This window comes from Protopterus annectens, chromosome 6.part0 (genome assembly GCF_019279795.1).
Source record: "Protopterus annectens isolate FY-2018-M chromosome 6.part0, PAN1.0, whole genome shotgun sequence".
Classification (NCBI taxonomy): Eukaryota; Metazoa; Chordata; order Ceratodontiformes; family Protopteridae; genus Protopterus; species Protopterus annectens.
In genome coordinates, this window is record NC_056737.1 from 644,172,254 (window position 1) to 644,192,386 (window position 20,133).

At 43.4% G+C, this 20,133-nt stretch overlaps 1 protein-coding gene across 1 annotated transcript in view; it reads right to left on the reverse strand.

Moving 5' to 3' along the window:
• The window catches only part of TXNDC16 (thioredoxin domain containing 16), a 1,725,832-nt gene that overhangs the window by 143,084 nt on the left and 1,562,615 nt on the right, over nucleotides 1-20,133 (reverse strand). The window lies entirely within an intron of this gene.

Sequence of the window (20,133 nt, forward strand, 5' to 3'; positions counted from 1 at the left end):
ATTCCTGCCAGCCTGACATTGGTAAGCCTACCAGTGCCGTTACCATAAATGTAGATGTTCGAGGATTCCATTGCTGCAGTCCTGACTATTGGTATAGTCCGCGCCCCAGTCGGCCCAATACCAGAGAGTAGGCTGACGTTGGTCAGGCGCATTAGACTGACGCCAGCACGTCAGGGTACTAATGCGCATGACCGACGCCATATCCTCAGTCTTTTCTTGTCCCAGATGTCAGAAGACCCAAAAGACAAGTCCCAAAACAACCTGCACCAAAACATGTATAATATATACAACAATATATACATATATATATATAAAATATAAGCATGTAAACTCACCTACACAACCACCCCTAAACACAGAGGGAAGGAGGGAGGTATGGACTGCAGCAATGGAATCCCTAACATCTACATTTATGGTAGGTACAAAACTGTACTATGTTCTTCGTCTTCCATTGCTGCAGTCCTAACTATTGGGCAGAATCCCAAAGCAGAGGTAAGGGAGGCTGGCAAATTATAAAGTAGCAGGAGCTGACAACATGCCTTGTAAAACAGCTGTGGCAAAACCAGCCCTAGTCTTAGAGTATATAGGCAGGTGATAATGCTCAGAGAAAGTATGCACTGAACTCCAAGTAGCTGCTTCCAGAATATCCTTAGCCACCCCCTAGAAATGAAGCGGCAGTAGCCCTAGTGGAATGAGGCCTAATCCCAGCTGGAATCTCCTTGCCATGATGGGAATAACAAAATGCAATGCAAAAGCCAATCCACCTAGAAATAGTTTGTTTTGGACACAGGCTTGCCCTGTGAACTCAAAGCAAAGAAACAAGTAACTGCTGAGACTGCCTAAAATTCTTAGTCCTGCTCAAATAATAACGCAATTGCCTGTGTACATCTAAAGTGTGCAAAATCTTTTCCCCTTTATTTTGAGTGATCTGCAAAAACGTAGGCAAATGAATAGTTTGGTTTAAAGCCACACTAGAAACCACCTTAGGCATAAAGGAAGGATTAGTACGTAATGATACCCTGTCCTTGTGGAAAATCAAAAAGGGCTCTACTGCCATAAGGGCCTGCAACTCAGACACCCTTCTTGCAGAAGTAATAGCCAACAGAAAAGCAGTCTTCCATGACAAATATTTCAATTCAGCAGTAGCTGCAGGCTCAAAAGGTTGTAGAGTAAGTTTTTCCAACACAAAATTGAGATCCCAAGCAGGAGTAGGAGCTCTACGTGGGGGTCTTATATTCTTTGCCCCTCTAAGAAACTGCTTGAACAAAGGATGCGAAAACAAAGGTGGGTCACAATCATAGTGAGCTGAAATTGCTGCAGCATGAATCTTATGGAAGAGAAGGACAAACCTTGTCCAATAATTCAGTAAGATATTGAAGAGCCACACCACATTAGGCTCTGAAATCTCCAAATTCTTTTGCTGTACTCCAAAATAAAAATCTCTTCCATTTTTCTGCGTGACACTCTCCTAGTATTCAGGCCTTCTAGCTTCCATAATCACATTTAAAACTTGTTGAGGAAGCTGAGACCTGCTGTGTTTCAACACAGAATATGCCAGGCTGTGAGATGAAGAGATTGAAGCTGACATTGAGCAGATGACCGTCCTTCTGAGATAACAGATGAGGAATCAGGAGGTAAAGGCCATGGAGGCTTCTTTACCAGACCAGAGAAGTGGGTACCAGTGTTGCCGAGGCCAATCTGGTGCTATCAAAATCATCCTTGGCCTGTCTTGTCGGACCTTTAACAGTACCTTTGGAAGAAGCGGTAGAGGTGGAAAGGCATACACATGAAGGTTTTTCCAACTGAAAGACAGAGCATCCACTTTCCAAGCTGTGTGATGAAACCCCTTTGTGCAATACTTTGGCAGCTGGTGGTTTAGTGGAGAAGCGAACAGATCTATGTCTGGAGTTCCCATGACACTGTCAGTTTCTGAAATACATGAAGATCCAGTTTCCACCGTGGGGATCCATGATTTGTCTGCTTAACACATCTGCTAAGGAGTTCTGTGCCCTGGCAGAAACCTTGCCTGAAGAGTTAGTTGCAAGCTCAGCGCAGTCTCCCATAAAATCATTGCTTGCCTGCATAGCGGATAAGAATGTGTTCCCCCTTGCTTGTTGATGTACCATATGACAGTTGTGTTGTCTGTTAGAATCAACACCTGCCCTGGAAGTAGCAAGTAACTCCTTGAAAGCCATTAATGCAAACTGGACTGCTAACATCTCCTTCATGTTGATATGTAGATGCTGTAGTCTGGCAGGCCACTTGTCTTGTATCCACTTTCCATTTAGATGAGCTCCCAAGCAATGTCCGAGGCATCTGTCGTTAGAATCTGACTTGCCTCTGGCCGGGTCACAGAGAGTCCCTTGTTTAGGTGACATTCCTGAGCCCACCACAAAAATTCCTTTTGAATGCAAGGTATTATTTGAATGACAGTGTCCAAATCCTGGCAGTGCTGTGTCCATACATTTTTGAGATACCATTGTAGCTTCCTCATATGCAGTTTGGCATTGGGAAGCACCAGAATACAAGATGCCATGAACCCTAATGTTGAAGGACTGTCCTTGCAGTCAGCACGGACTGATGAGATAGTTGATGGAAGTAAAGTGACAGACTCTTTTGTTTGTCCGGGTTAAAAGGCCATCTGGGCTGCTGTATTCAGTCTTACACCCAGAAAGCACATGTCTTGAGAGGGTACTAGACTGACTTTATTTCGCTCACAGAATACCCTAGGCATCTCAGCACTGCTATAACATATTCCAGATGCTGTAGAACGTCTTCCTTTTCTTGACCCAGAACCAGCCCGTCGCCCAAGTAAGGATAGATTTGAATTCTTGAAGCCTGAAGTAAGCTATCACTGGAGCCAGAACTCAGAATACTCTGTGCGCAGTAGATAAGCCAAAGGGCAATGCAGAGAACTGATAATGAGAATTTCCAGCTCGAAACCGCAGATACTTTCTGCAACTTAGCCTCATAGGCACATGAAGGTAAGCTTCCTTGAGATCTAAAGTTACCATCCAGTGATCTTTGCCCAGCAGAGGTAAAAGCTGTTGTAACGTCAACATCTTGAACTTGGGAATGTCCAAAAACGTGTTGAGGAGAGATAAATCCAAAATTGGTCTCCACGTGTTCCCCTTCTTTGGTACAAGGAACAGGCGAGAATAAAATCCTAGGCCCCTCTCTGACACGGGGACTGGCTGAATGGCCCCTATGTGAAGTAACTGTAAAACTTGCTTGTGAGCCTCTTTTCTTTGTAGAGGAGGAACGTCTGGCATGCCTTTGAAAGGGGCATTGAATGGAAATAAAATCTGTAACCGTGGTGAATGATATCCAACACCCATTTGTCTTGAGTAATTAAATCCCAATTTTCTTTGCAAAGAGACAGTCTTCCTCAAAGGAGCTGCCAGACGAGAATTGCTGGCAGCTGAAGAAACAGGTCATTGGGTCTGTTTCACGAAAGGACTGACCCCTGCCCTCACCAGAAGTCTGAGCAGGTGAACTCCCTGTTCTAGGCCTAAAAGAACTTTGAGCCCTGCCCCTACCACGCCTAGACCTACCCCTAGACTGAGAATCATAAGCAGGATATGTCCACCCCTTAGCAGGCCAATTTCACTAAACTTTGGTGGCTGCACCTGCAAAAATCTTTAACAGTTTGCATAGACTTAGCTTTGTCCTCCATTTTCTTTAAAACAGCTTCCACAGGCTAACCAAACAACACATCAGACTGTAAAGGAGCATCCAAAATCCTTGTCTTAACATGCTCAGCTAAATTCTGATCCTTCAACCAGGCATGCCTGCGAAGAACAGAGCTGGTAGCAGCCACCGAGGAGGCCTGTACAGCATCAAAACCACATTGCAAAGAATGCTTACCCACTTGTTCGGACACATGAACCAAATCCAGCAACTCTTTACACTCAATACCTTCCGCCAAAGCATCCACCTTAGATTTCAATTGTGAAAGAAGGTAATTTGATATTTTAACATGTGAAACTGACAATTCAAAGCTCTCATGGCCAGAGTGGAAGAAGTATACACTTTCTTTCCCCACCTATCCAAAGCCCTTGCCTCTTTATCAGTGGGGACAGGATTTTTAACCACAGAAGCTTTTACACCCTTAGGCCCCTGGCAAATAGTTTGTGGGTCCGCCTAGGACTCTTAAACAAATATTTATGAGCTTCAGGCACCCTATAATACCTATCAGGCTTAACAGGAGCAGGAGGCAAAGAGTCAGGGTTCAGGGAAGCCTCTGCAAAAACATCTTCCACCACATTCAACACAGGAGGAATAGCTAAAGGCCTATGCTGGGGTAAAACAAGAACTCCCTAAGCCTATTCCTGGAGTCAGAGTAATCCTGGCCTTCCCATTTAAAGTGCTCCCTCATGGAATGCAAAGTCTCTGAAAATGAGAAATCCTCAGGTGGAGACGCTGTAGGAGTGGAATCATCCACATCAGAATCAGAATAGGTAGGATACTCCTGCAAATCTTCCACAGAAGATTCTGAAGCCTCAGAACACTGTTCAAAACTCTCAAACTCAGATTCCACCCTAGGCCTCTTATCAGGCGGGGCATAGAACCCCAATCATAGTAATCAAATCTTCTGCCATCTTAAGCATATGTTTCTTAGGTACAGAACCTGAAATGGTAGGAGAAGCCCCCACTGAAGCTGAAGTAGGCCTACCTCATAGAAGTTTTGCCAACAGAAGGAGAGGCCCGAACTGCCTTGGGAAGAGAGGGAAGCACAGTCACCTGTCAAGCCCCCTCAGCCTGGCCTACCTCCTGAGAAGGCACATCCTGTAAGAGTATAGTTTCTGCCTGGGACCCATGGAAACTCCTGGCAAAACCTCCGGCTCCACTGAGTTTTCCAAAGAACCGACGTCCGGGACTCGCGGTTCCTCAACCCTAGGCTTCACTGTTTTATCCTTGCGCTTCTTGGAGGAAGCGGGCGTCGGAGCATCCGACGGCATTTTATAATTGCAACGCTTCCCAAACACTAACCTGGCACAGTCTAACCTCCTCTTAATAGTGCGTTTGTTAAACCTAGCACAAGAGCGGCAACCAACAACGTCGTGCTCAGGCCCTAAACAAGGTATACACAAGGTATGATAATCCCTATGAGGTATCTGTTTCCCACAAGAAATACAGTTATTCACTTTTTCTGACATCCGTAAAATACTGAGGCAAGAAAAAACCAAAATGTTCCCCAACGGGGTACTTAGCCAACTCTGTTTCGGTCTGAAACTCCGGAATCGGAAATATTTCAGTACGCCAACCTGCACTCGCAAAACTGCTTCTGCATCGGACCATGCGGCAAAAAAGACTGAGGATATGACGTCGGTCATGCGCATTAGTACCCTGACGTACTGACGTCAGTCTAATGCGCCCTGACCGACGTCAGCCTTATACTCTGGTATTCGGGCCGACTGGGACGCGGACTATACCCAATAGTCAGGACTGCAGCAATGGAAGACGAAGAACATCCACATTTCTTTCTGAGCTTCTTAGTAAAGAAATCAGTTACACTGAAAATCGATTGTAATTATAATTTTGGTAATAAAAGCAATAACTTGTTCAAATGGCCCAAGAAATTTAAAAAAAGTAAAATTTTAAAAAGTAGCTCACGGTGTAGTATTTGTATATACTATGAACCTTAAAAAAAAAACGCAAACTCGATTCATAAAAGCCACCAAATCTTTGATCAGAAAAACAAGCAGGCTTGTTGATTCTGGAACTGCTATTGCTGCTTTCTTTAAATGGAAGAAGTGGCAAATCATATTTATTTGGTAGTACAATTCAACTAGACCATGTGAAAGAGCACTGTAGATGATATTGGTGCCTTTTTTCCTCAAGGAACATTTCAGATGAACAGCAAGGAAGTAACTTACATTTACTGATGCCGTGTTTGGTTTATTGCACAGTGTTCCTTTACTTCTGCTAGCATGAAATATCTTATTGGGGGGCAAAAATGGCTTGAATGTTAGCTGCCACATCTGTGATATACTCTGAAGATGTTCTTGTGCTTTAGGTTTTGGCCAAAAATGTCAAAAGCGCTCTCATTGAAAATGGTAAAGCAGCTTGGCTGTGTGACACAGAAGGACAAAGCTCTAACCCAGGTTCAATTAGCAGCCTCAGAAATGCTGGAGCAAGGCAAGGGAGGTGGAGGACCGAAGAGGACTGTCTCTGTGTAACCTGGGGGATATGGAGGGGTGTGCACTCTTGAGGGCATATTAGGCAGTGTAAGCTCTTTGAGGGATACTGAAGAGACCACAGCTTGTGCTTTGGAAAGTGGAGCAGGGCTGCTTAGAGTGAATATCCCCTACAGAAGTAAGGGGATATCTTCCAATGTCAGCCTACTGTATGCTTCTTCCAGGCATTTCACTGGATGTATGTCGGAGTCAGGGCAGAAAAGAAGGTAATTCTCAAACCTTCGGTGATGGCTATCTAAATGGCAGTCTCTGCTGTCTGAGACTCATTTTGCTGATAGGGAAAGTATAGCTGTGTAAGTATATTTACCATAACAGTAGACGTTCAAATTATCACTGCTGCAGTAACCTTAGCTATACAGGCTATATCTTGCCAAGGATAAAACAGTCAGACAGCTTCCAAAGCTACAGGGCACCCTCCACACACCCAAACTGTCATTCAGCTCAAGCTGAGCTGACTAAAAAGACAGGTTTGAGCACCAAGCCCTTCAGAACTTTCATGCCAGCAGAGAGAGGGAGGCTGAGTCCTGATATGACAATGCTAGAAACAACAGAAAAACAAGAATTTACACCCTGGCATAAACAAAAAGCTTAGGGAATGAAGGGAGGGAGTGGCTACTGCAGTAGTCATCATTCGAACATTTACTATTAAGGTAAGTTCACTTAGACAACTGTACTATGTTCATCATACTGATCACTGCTGTAGTAGTCATAGCTATATGGGTAGATTATCCTAGCTTATTACACTTTGGAGATGAAAGGAGAGGAGTCCAGCGGCCCCTGGAGCATGGTCCTAGTTAATCGTGATCTAGACCTAGAGAAGGAATCACACCTATACTGCTCCATAAAAGTATGCGCATAGGGCCAAGTAGCAGCTTCTAGAATATTTCTAGAATCTATCCCTTTCCAGAACGCCATAGATGAAGCCAAGGTTCTGACAGAGTGGGCCTTGACCCTGACTGGAATAATTTTGTTGTAGTGAATGTAACAAAAGGTAATTACCTTAGATGACCACTTGGAAATAGTCTGCCTTGACATACTGTCCCTTCTTCTCAAATTTACAAGAAATTAACAACTGATCTGAAGACCTGAAAGCTTTAGTTCTGTCAAGACAGTACCAGAGTTTTCTGTGGACATCCAAAGTATGGAGCACCCTTTCTCCCTCATTGTTAATTTCAGGAAAGAAAACAGGGAGATGGATAGCTTGGCTTAAAGTAAATTTGGATACCACTTTAGGCATAAAAGAAGTATTAGTTCTCAAAGAAAACCTGTCCCTGTGGAAAAAGAGGTAGGGTTGAAGCAGCATAAGAGTTTGCAACTTAGATACCCTTCTTACAGAGGACAGAGCAATCAATAAAACTGTTTCCTATGTTAAGAACCTCAAGTCAGCCAGCTTAACTGGTTCAAATACAGAAGTGCTAATTTCCCTAATACAAAATTAAGATCCCAAGGAGAGGCCACTGTTTTTTTTGAGACCTCTTATGCAAAACTCCTTTCAAAAACATTATGACATTAGAATGCATTGAAAGAGGAGAATCTGTGGGCAATAAATGAACCTTGATGGAGGAGTAAGAAAGGTCAAAGGATAATAACATATACAAAGATTGTAAAACCAGAGAACAAGTAGCCCTGAATGGGTGCTTGTTATGTTACTGGCAGCAACTAGACAACCTTTTCCATTTGCTAATATATGACTTTCGAGTACAGGCTTTCTGCCTCCATTAGTACCTGCTACACATCCAAAGTAAACAGCAACCGAGAATCAAGACCCTATCATCCAGGCAGTCAACTGAAGTTGACTGGGTTCAGGGTGTATCAAACACCCTTGATCTTTTGCAAGTAGATGCATTCTGTGAGGAAGCTTGTGGTAACTGCCCCTGGCCATTTCCAAAAGAAGAAAGAATCACTGTCGTTTGGGCTAGAAGGAAGTTCCCACAATGACCTGGGGGGGGGGTTCTTTCCGAATTCTCAGAAGTGCCTTGGATATTAGTGAACAGGGTGGAGTATACAGAAACATTCCTATTCAAGGAAAAGAAAAGGCATCTGTGTTCAGAGAGGGGAAAAATAGGTCTACTTGAACTTCCCACAGATGGATCAAATCTTGGAAGACCTGATCTAATTTTCATTCTTGAGGGTCTGCTGTTGTCCTGTTCAGCTTCTGCCCTTTCAGAATGCAGGGCGCCTATAGAGGGAGAAAGTGCTGTGAAGCTGCATCTCAAGCTAACATGGCTAGCCTGAAAAGGGGGTAGGACCTGGTTTTCCCTTGCTTGTTGATTTACCACAACTGCGGTACTATATGTAACAACTTGAAGAGGTCTCAGGGACCAAAGATGATTTAGAGAGTTGCATGCCTTGATCAGACAAAGCATTTCTTTTATTTTTGTGTGCTTGCATCTGTCCTTGGTGTCCACACCTTGCACTTTTATTCCTTCTGAAACTGCTCCCCAAGCAAAGTCCCAGAAATCTGCAGTGACTGATTGCAATGGAACAGGGAGGGAGAAGGGGAGACCTGGATTTACTGCCAGAAGTAGGGCAGTGGTTGTGTAACATAAGCCAATACAGCTAGATGAATTTTGTAAAGAATTATATGTCATCTGTATATCAGACTGATTTGTACAGATGCTTGTGTTGAAAAATACATTTGTAAAGTGCTTGTGTTGAAAATTTACCAACAGCGTGCCCTGCTGGACAACAAAATAAATGTACAAGTATTACTGTAACTGTTTAAATGTATATGTTTTAAAAGAAGATACCAAAAGAAAAGAGGTTAATCTCAATCCACCTAACTTTGAAAATAGTTGGAAATTAAATTACCTAGCTCATGCCAGAAAGATTGTATCTTACAATTCTCAATGCAACCAGAGACAAAAAGTCTGTACTAGGAAGCTTTCTATATTGATTTTGGGGTGAACTAATTGCTACTCTGAAAGGGTGGAGGTTTGAAATTGTTTTATGACGTCCAGAAGCTGCAACACATATGTGCTAAATTCTGGCAGTTTCTAGCAATGGGAACCAGAAGTCAGATGACCAGATGTATGTGATGTCCTTCTGTAATCTAGGACAAAAATTGTGTTTAATACTAGATGAGACTGGCCTCCTAGCAGTCTGTTTTTTGGAACTTGCCTTGTTCCAGTAAGTGAACCAGAGAACAGTAATTCTTTAGATCAGCCAGGAAAATATAGTGAGATTGGTTAATTATTTATGTAGTTACCATAACTTGGTATCTGTGTTGTCTTTCTCTCATTCTGCTTCACTGATGGGTTACAGATCTGATCCTCGGATCCGACTCAGTCCCCTTCAACAGACTTTAGCTTTCAGGCTCGAGCTCCTCCTTTACCCACAATCCCCTGTCCCTAGCGCTACCTTATCAGCTAGAGTTTGCTGCCTCTAAGAGAAAGTAGATAGAATAAAGAAAGGAACCAAGGGCTCAACCTGGAACATAGGTTCCAACAAAAGGTTTCTTCAGATCCTCTAAAAACCAGATCTTTTTGGAGGAGGATGGATGGGTGGGAAGGTAAGCAGAATTAGGGAAGGACAACACAGATACCACATTATGGTAAGTACATTAATAAACTGATGCTGTCCCTCTCATTCTGCTTCACTGATGGGTCAGAGTTCCCAGCTACATGATTTCTTGGGGGGGCCTCAAGGAAGGATATGCCTGAGCACCGAGGAGCCAAAAGATGCCCTGTTCCCGGAGATCATGTCCAACTTATACTGGGTCGTGAAGGTATGAGCCTTAGACCAAGCTGCTGCAGCACAAATGTCATCAATTGGAACTCCAGATGAAAAAGCCACTGACACAGCCCACTGAGTGGGCTTTTGGAAGACTAGATAATTTCACACCATTTTTCTCATAAACAAATATTATGCAACTGGTTATCCACCTCGGTACTGTCACTTTAGAAACTGTTTGACCTTTATGGCTAGGGGAGAAGACGACAAATAACTGGTCAGAGTTTCTGAATTTTTTCTTCTATGTAAATAGAAACGTAACTGTCTGTGAACATCCAAGAAATGTAACATATATTATCCTTTGTTAGAATACTTTGGAAAGAACACTAGCAACTGAATGCACTGATTTATGTTCGACTCTGTGGCCACGTTTGGCATAAAGGTTGGTCGAGCACATAGGGAAACTCTATCCTTGTGAAAAATAATGTATGGAGGTTTAGACGAAAGTGCCTGCAATTCAGAAACTCTTTTTGCTGAGGTAATGGCTATGGGAATAGCAGACTTCCAGGGCAAAAATTTCAAGTCACAATCATTAGCTGGTTCAAAGAGTTTTTGGGTCACCCTTGCAAAAAGACAGTCAGATCCCATGGGGGGAGTGGGGTATTTGATCGGAGGCCTGAGGAGGACACCTTTAAAAAAGGTTTTGCATATTCTAGTTGACGCTACATTTCCTGAAAGTAATCCCGAATGAAAATTGGAAATGGCTGCTAACTGAAGCTCAATAGTGGCAAATCTAGATCCTTTTTTAAATAAGGTCTCAAGGAAAGAAAGAATTGAGGCATCAGGTGCTGAAAATGGGTCAATGTGATGATTAGCGGCCCAGATAGAAAATCTTTTCCACTTGCTTTTATATACTATCTTGGTAGAAGCTAGAATGACAGCTTTGACAGGTGAGGAAATCCTGGACCCTATAGCAATCACAGGAACTGGAGAAACTAAGTGGTTAACTTGTGGGCAGAAAGATCTAGGTGGAGTCCTAGTGTGGGGTAACAGAGGAGGTCCGGTTTGTGTTCCAGTGTCCATGGAGGATATCTAAGGTGAGGCCAGAGAAAGGGGAACCATATCTGATCAGGCCAAAAGGGAGCAATGAGGATGACAGTACTCTTCAGTCATTTGGCTTTCTGAATAAATTTTGGGATCAGAGGAGGAGGAGACTAAGCATAAGGGAGACCAAGGGGCCAATCATGGACTACACTGTCTCTCGGGGGAACTCCCTGAAGTAGAGATCAGAGCAAAATAACTGCTGCACTTGTTGTAAGTGGATGCAAAAAGATCACAGCAGGAGAGACCCCAATGGTCGAATATCTTGTTCGCTACTGACTGATTGAGGGACTACTCAGGGGGCATCAGAATGTACCTGCTTAGCCTGTTTGCTAATATGTTGGCTTTCCCTGGTACATGTGCTGCAAGCAGAAAGTGGTGTGAAGAGATCACCCATTCCCAAACATTGATGGCCTCTCTACACAGTGGATATGAACCTGTTACTCCCTGCTTGCTGATATACCAGACAACTGACATGACATGTTGCTGGTGTGAATTGCAATGGTTCCCAGAGGCAGTGTCTCTTGAAAGGCTTGCAACAATAAGAGGACAGCTCTCATCTCCAGGACATTTATATGCAATCTGGTCTCTGGCGGAGTCCATATGCCTTGGACCATATTCCCCTCGAAATGCCCCTCCCCACCTTAGGTGGGAAGCTTCCGTGGTCACTATGGCTATTGGAGGGGGAAGGATGAAGGGTCTTGCCTACAATAGATAGGAGCGAACCCACCACTCTAAATGACTTCTGCAAATATTGGTCAGTCTGATAGGAACAGATAGGGACTGATGTAGAATTGACCACTGAACAACCAGTGCCCACTGCAGAATGTGCATATAGTATCTGGTTAGAGGTACTGGAATTATAGCAGCTACCATAGATCTGAGGGTCCATAGAACCAATCTTGCAGGAGGAGATGGATGAGATAATATAGTTTGTACCTGAAGAGTCAAGGTGTTGATGCAATGTTGGGGCAAGGAACCAACTTGCTCAACTGTGTTTAGCTGAGCTCTGATTAATTCCAAAGTTTGAAAAGGCAATGGTTGTGACTTGTCTGGATTTATGGTGATGCCTAGTTCGTGGGATATCTGGTATAAGTAGTCTCTGGCCTGAGAAAGTTGACACTGGGTGAGGGCAGTTAGAAGCCAATCGTCTAAATATGGGAATATTTGAAACCCTTGCAGTTGTAGATGAGCTGCAACCACTGCCATGCATTTGGCAAACACTCGAGGGGGGGGGGGCTATGGTGAGTCCAAAGAGCAGGGCTCTGAATGGGAATTTATTGGCTTCCATGCAAAACTGCAGGTGACTTCTGGAGTGCCTGTCTATTTTTATGTGATAGTATGCATCCTTTAAGTCCACAGAGTACTTACAATCTTCTTTCCTTAGTAACGGAAGGATGGACTGAACAATAACCATTTGGAATTTCTCTTTCTTTACATATAAATTGAGCTTGCTTAGGTCTAGTACAGGTGTCAGGTCCCTTGTTTTCTTTGGCACCAAAAAGAAATGGGAGTAAGTTCCAGATCTTCTCTGCTTGGGAGCCTCTCTGTTCGGATGAGATCTCCTGGGTGACTCTCTTTTGCAGTAATCTTTTAATCTCTGTAACTGCCAACTCCCTCTGACTGGGTGGAACGTCAGGGAGTTTCTTTTGAACTTTTGGAGGGGGGAGAGAAAAGGGAATGTAGTATCCTCTGGATATAATGCTTTGCACCCAAGCATTTGTTATTTGGGCCCAGGTACCTGGGTGCAAGGAAATACGGACCCCCAACTGCCTGAAGAGTGGGACAGTCAGCAGCACTACAAGAGCTCTGAAAGGTCTTGTCTGAAAAGGGCTCCCAAAAGCCCTGATTTTGCATGCCCACTCTGCCACTAGGGCAGCAACTACCATTAAAGCCTACGCCTGTGCCTCCAGAGGTGTACTCTCCACTTTGATTAGGAAAAGAACATTGTGATTTTCGGAGCCAAGTCTTTTTAGCCTCTTTGACTTCTAGAATAGGTTAGTTGATGGGTAGAAAACTTGATCTCCATGGTAGACAAGATCTTACCTTCTTGCTCGCTGTGGGTCAGGGTGTCCTTCACTGATGGGCCAAACAAGGAAGACCCATCAAAAGGGGTAAAGGGGTGTTGACAAAAGATGCCTTAAAGGGCTCCATGAAATCACAGAGCCTCATCCATGCATGTCTGCATATCACAATGCCTGTGCTGGCTGCCCTTGAGGATTGTTCTGCTGAATGGGAATCAAGCCTCATGGAAGAATTTGCCAGGGAAGTATGAGCAGTCAGATTTGGAGAAACTTTATCTTGCTCCTCTTTAGGCAAGCACTCCACCAAGAACCCAGAGTTCCTTACCCAGGTCTCTCTTCTGTAGGTGAGTAAAATGTGCCAAGTAATTACGCACTCTAAGCGAAAAAGTCACCAAGGCGAATGTGTGATTCACAAACCTGTCCATCACTCTGGACTCCCTGTTCGGCAGGTAGACAGTAGAGCTCTGTTGTGCAAGCTTTTTCTTAGTAGCACTGCCACCACCACAGCGTCAATGCCTTTCCTTCAAAAGATTCGACCTTGAAGGGGAGAAAGAATTTTATCTGGTCATTTTGGTACAGGCTCTATTGTGTCTGGCTCCTTCTAGGCTTGACAGGTGGCAAGATCTACAAGAGCATCCACTGGGGGGGGGACTATCCAAGATGTAGATGGGCTCACCCCAAAGGCCTTCAATAATATGGACTCCTTCAAAGAAGGATTTTTGGATGACCAAATATCTCTTTGCTTTAAAATTTCCAAGATGTCTGCAAAGGAAACATTGTCCAGTGGTGATATTGGGGATCCCTCTCCCTCATCGTAGTCCGTATCCTCAGTGAGGGACTCCTTAGGGGAGTCCAAGTGCCTCCTCTTGCACGCCCTCTTCTGTGGGATCTCCTCCATAGGATATTCAGGTGAGGAGTCAGAAGAAGAAGGGGCCTCCTCAGATAGAGCAGCATAGCAGTCCTTAGAGGTGGGCTAACCCTGGACAGAAATGGAGGGTTCAAGGCCCAGATCTGATTCAGAGACACAGGGAGGAGCAGATGTCAAAGGGTCTGGAGCTCTGTCTGCAGAGAAGGCCTTTTCCAAAACTCTTTAAGCCAAAGGTCCCAGAGATACCCTCCCCCACTCCCTCGGAGCTGAAGTCCCAGAGGAAGAAGGACACAGCACCCTAGAGCCCTGGCTCTCTGACAGAACTGGAACTGCACTGTTGAGGGCCAAAGCTCTGAGGGGAAGGAGAAAGATCTGATAAAACCAGAGATGAACCTTGCCTCTTAGATCTGTCTGTGACATCACAGACCTAGGACTCATTCTGATCCGAGGATCTCAGAGCAGAGGCAGTCAAGGTCACGGTTGCCTTAGAGTAAGAAAAGATCCTCTAACCACAACCAGAATCCCTCAGAAGACTGTTGTTCTGGGGTTCTGAAACCACTATTCAGATGGGAGAGATAGAAGAAGTGGCAGGAACTCTCTTGGATCCACGAGGGGACGGAGCTGGGAGTAGCCCCATTTGGACATGAGCCTTGATAATGGACCTAAGCATCTTGTCCCAGTCATCACACAGACTCCTAGAAAATCTGGAAGAAGCCACTGAGGGAAGTCTTGAGTGTCTATGGGTCTACAATATCTTTGTCAGCATTGTAAGAGAGACCGATCTTATGCTAGACCCCAGATTCAGGGATTTACAGATCTGAGAAATAGGATGAAAATTTGGACCATAACTGATAGGACTGGAGGAAGTAGTCGATCCGGATGCAAGCTCACAAGGAACTGTCAAGTCTGAGGCCAGTAGAGATCTCAGTGCCGACATCCTCGGATCCAACTCTTTGGTAATTTTTATAGGAGGCTCAGAAGATGCCCTGGATTCTTTGTGGTGACACTTTTTTGCCGTGGAGCCTTCTAAGTCCTTAGAGGGGATTTGAGCCTTTGTAGAAGACACAGGAGTGGTAAAAAGCCCTTTTGAAATCAACTTATTTTTACGCTCTTGGACTGTCCAAAGATTGAAACCCTCACAAATTTTGCAAGGGGTATCCAAATGGGAAGCCCCCAAACAATGAGCACATTTGTCATGAGCTTCTGAGTGCGGGATTTTCCGATCGCACTCAGCGCATCTCTTAAATCTGGCAGGCTTGTCCATACCTTAAATAACAAAAATGTCCTAAGTTAATTAAAGTAAGGTTATAAAGCTGTAAAATTTTTCTTTTCTTTTTTTTTCCAAGAGACGGCCAAGGCCCGAAGGGACAGGAAAATGGAGAAGACAAAAAAGACCTAACACTCTTGAATACTAGGAAGGGAGGGAGGAGAATATTATAAGATAAATAAGCTAGACAACTTTTTTAAACTTACAAAAAAATAGAAAATTTAAATTAACTGACACTGAGAGACTCAGAGCACTGCAGAAAGCATCTGTATGCACTGGCGGCAAATGAGATCTGAAGAGGTAGAACTAGGGGCAGAGGACTGCACATAAGGGAGGAGTTTGAGTCTGGAAACTAAAGTCTGTTGAAGGCGGATGAGTTGGATGTGAGAATGAGATCCTTAACCCATCAGTGAGAAGCAGAATGAGAGGTACAACATCAGATGTACTTTTTTTTCTGTATCTGTGTGAAAATATTTGTCTGTCTTATTTTAACATTTCTTGTGTTTGAAATGCTGGTGTTTACTGTAAATAGATATTTAGTATTTTCGTGTTCTTATCTTATTTATTATTAAATATATTTAAACTTTTCCTTGTGGCTAGTCTTTTAGAGAATATTTTAATCTGTGAGAGTACTTGTATACATTTGGTGACAACTCCGGATGCTCTTGAAAGCTATGCTGTTGGTCAAACTACCACTTGTGCTAATATTAGTATAATTGGGTACCCTTGTAAGAGCCTTAGTGTAACTGGCTGTGGAGTGTCTGGTGGAAGTAACTACCATATAGACTGGGAAGAGGGGGGCATAGCTAGCAAATATGTGCCAGCCTTTCCCCAAGTGTGTGTGAGTGAGTGTGTGTGTGTGTGTGTGTGTGTGTGTGTGTGTGTGTGTGTGTGTGTGTGTGTGTGTGTGTGTGTGAAAATCAAATCTCAAAAGAGTGAGTGTTTCAGCTGCTTGGAGCAGGGACATGAAGCACTGGTTTCAGCGACAGTGTTGGGAGGACTTGGCTTGGACACCCGGCTGAGGACCCATCTCTATAGCTGTTCCCATGGGGGAGTCTTATTGGGGACCTGGAGGGGGACAGAGAGAGAAATCCAGACCCTGGACTGAGTGTGTCCCCTGTGTGATGTTAAGGGAAATTGTGCTTGATGCAAAGAGCTGCATTTGGAAATACTGGGTGTATCCATTTTTGTTCCAAGTGAACATCCCTCTCCTGTGTCAGTGGGGAGAATTCAGGATCCTTGATTACCGGCCCAGAGTGGGGAACATCACAGCTGTCTCCACCAAGTAGTTTTCCTTTTGACAAACTCAAACATTGGGATTTGAAAGGACAAAGGATATTGGCATTGGGACCAAAGAGACTTCTAATAGCACTGCATTTTTCTCATGTGCAGTCTTGCCAGGGGCATCATGAAAATCACAGATGCCATGACAAGCACATTCCTGAGGTATTTCCTTGCAGTGACCAAAGTCTGAGTGGAATATTTTAGAAATAGATCTAGATATCCATTTATTTTTCTGTGGAAGAATGGCTGTGTGAACTGAGGTGTCTAGCTGATAACCTAGGAATACAGTCCTGTGTGAAGGAGTCAAAACAAACTTTTGAATGTTCTCTTGGAATCCTACCTTGGGTTAGAGATCTCTATAACAAAAGTGAGACATTCCTTAGACTTTGAAAAAGACTGCATAGATACACAAGTCATCTTAATATGGAAAAATGTGGATACCCTGTAGCCTGGAATGAGCTATAATGGAGCTAGACACTTTGTGAACACTCCCGGTGCAGTGGATAGTCCAAAGCATAAGGTAGAGAACTGATAATGTGATCCAGACACACAAAAAAAAAAAACTTAAGAAATGCCTGAAGTGTGGATGAATAGGGATGTGATAATGAGCACATTTTAAATATAATGTTACCAGGAAACTTAAATGAGGATGGAGAGGTAACACATTGTGAGGTGACAGTATTTTAAACTTGGCGCTATCACAAAAAGCTTTAGGAAAGAAAGACCCAGAACTGGTCTCCAAGCATTTTATTTCTCTGGCAGTAAAAACATCCTTGAATAAAAACCTTTTCCAACCTGAGAAGGAGGAACTGGTTCTATCATTCCCTGGGACAGCATGTGATAAAGGAATGGTAGAAATGGAGTCTGGTCTGGTGGATGAGGGATTACACCCTGGAAATGAGCAATTTCTTCCTACTGCCATCTGTAACCTTGACTAAAGATCTCTGGAATCCATTTGTCAAACTATCTATTGCTAAAGAGAAAAGTGGAAATTCAGACTTTCTGGAAGGGAAAAGGGACTGTTGGGGTGGCAGAGAAAAGGGTCCCTTAAATAGTCATTCTGTCTTATTGGACTATCCTTGGTTTTGGGGATTCCTGAATTCATTTTGGAACTCCATTGCCATTTTTTCTTAAATATGTGCTTATTAACGTTTTGTTGCGAAACAACAAAAACTGGATGAGTGGTAAGAGAATCCCTTAGAAAATTTGGAAAAGAAGGGCTAAAATTGATTCCCTGTATCAACTTACCCCTTTAATGGCACATTCTGATCACCTCCTCAGCAAAGAGGCCAAAAACTAAATCTCTATTCAAAGGAGAATTTAGAATCTCATTTTTATCATCATTTGTAAGGTTCTGAGAATGCAGCCAGGGAAACCTCCTCAAAACAGTACTAGTGACCATAGCTCTTTAACAAGTATCAACTGAGTTGTGCACACACACTGTAAACAATGATTAGTGACTTGTACAAAAAAACTAAATTATTTAACGCATATTTTTCCTCACAGGAAAAAAAACTGCAAACAAAACATTCCTCATACTTTCACAATTATTCACAACCAACATTTGAAGCCTGATGGTTCAAAATTTGAAAACCAAAGCTGCAGAAACATGCACGTTTTTCCCCATACTTATCTATAATCTTCCCATCCTTATCGAAAGACAAGGGTTGTAATTAACTAAATGTTTTGCAGCAAAAGGATTAATTAAAGTCACAGCTGCTGGGTCAGGCTTTCATAAGTGTGCAAAAAAACTTAAATGTTTGAGGAACTTTATGCATCCTATCTGCATTTTTAGGGGCAGCTGACTTGACTATCAGTATAACTGCAGGCACTAAAGAACACATCCAGTAAAATGTAAAGTCTTTAAAAGTCACTTTTTGGCAGAAAAGCACTGTAAAACACTTAGACCCCAAAAGTAAAATAAAAATAATTTCTCCACAGAAAAAATGCTTTTTAAATACTTTAAACAACTATTAAATTGACAGGAAAAAAGAGTGCTCTTATTTAAAGATACAATACAGTCTTGTGGCAGTCCGTTTAAACACAAACTCCTGGCCTTAAAATAACTTTCCTGAAGGGAAAGTGTTAACAAACAAAACATTTTTTTAAATGTAATTTTTTTTCTAAAGGGAACTTGTCTGCCTAGCAAAGGAACAGCACAAACTGACCATTGATCCTCAACAGCCTCAGAAAAGCATACTCTTCCATGACGGGAAAGCTGTTATTTTACCATGAAGCAGGTGGTCAGGGCTACGGGTAAAACATACTACTGAAGCAGGCTGTGTTGAATTTTCAAAATGCAAAAAGTAACTTACTACATTTTTAATTTAAACAGTAAAAATCAATGAACTGAAACACTATGGCTTTACTTATGTCTTGGAGAAAGCTGGAAGCAAATTATTCAAATGTGTTATCATATGCTAAGTATGAAAAGTGGCCTACATAAAAAATGTGAAGTAATACCTGAAGTATAAAAGTACTAACAAATCGTGGCAGCTAAAAGTCTGTGTATACCCTAAATAATTTGTCAAACATTCCCCGGGATTCATGAACCTTGCGCCAGGCGCACGCATGGCGTAAACCCAGCGCCAGACATGGCCGCCGAAGCGATTCAGGTACGATCAAAGCCCGTGCATCAGCGCACGCCGGAGTTGCGCCGCCTCGGCGTAGGTATGTTAAATACCCCATGTGCGGTGTTGCACCATGCAAATGAAGGCAAGTAGCGATTCACGCGAAGTGGCGCGAAGGCGTAGCATAACAACGCGGCAATGTAAACCAAAAAACGGTTTACATATATCCAAACACTTTATTGACATAGAGTAACGGAAGGCTGCCAACATCATGTGTCATAGTGGTGCAACATGGCAATGTGGAAAGAAACCGAGAATGTCAAAAGAAAACATGCAGAAAATGTAAATAGCGACATAAATGTTATGTTAAAAAGCACAGCAGAACTCCAGGACATGTCCGCGGAAGGTGAGGAACAATGAAGTGATATGACAATGCCATAAAGAGCAGTATAAGACACATCAGTATCACAGCCACAATACACCATAGTATGAATGGAAAGCCACAACCACAGCCCAAGGGTTGCCAAGGATTAGGCGTCGATTGTCTGGCGCCCGTAACCATGTATTAGTAGTCAATGCCATGCAAATGTGGCAGATAATACTGAATCGCAAAACCCCGCCGGTGTAAGGCTGCACCAAACGGCAGCGGTAAAACACAGAGGAGTAGCCTAGAGGGAATACCTGTCAATCGTAGAGGGTGTGCCACTGTAGGAGGAAGCTTATTGGAGCCCAGCAAACCTGGGCTGTACAATGCACATCACAGCATCAGGACCGGGCGTGTGAGGAAATAGATGCGCTGAGAGTATACAATGCGCACAGATGCATGTGCACGAGGATGACTACGTTCCTAAACCAGTCATGTGGCAGACGCCCGTCAACAACCATGGATACAGGAAGGTGATGCGGAGAATATGAGGAAATCGGAAGCAGTGTAATTGGGTCGTAATGAGCAATTAACACCAATCAACCCGACGAAGGGCAATCAGTGACAGCTGACAACTCTGCATGCAGAAACCTGCAAAGCGTGAAAGGGGAGGAATATGAACGCAAAGAAAGTAGTGGATGTTGCAGAAACTGCAGGAGCGAAGAACCGATACAGCACAGCCAAGGAGAGTTAGCATAACGGGGCGGCGGCAGACAAAATGCA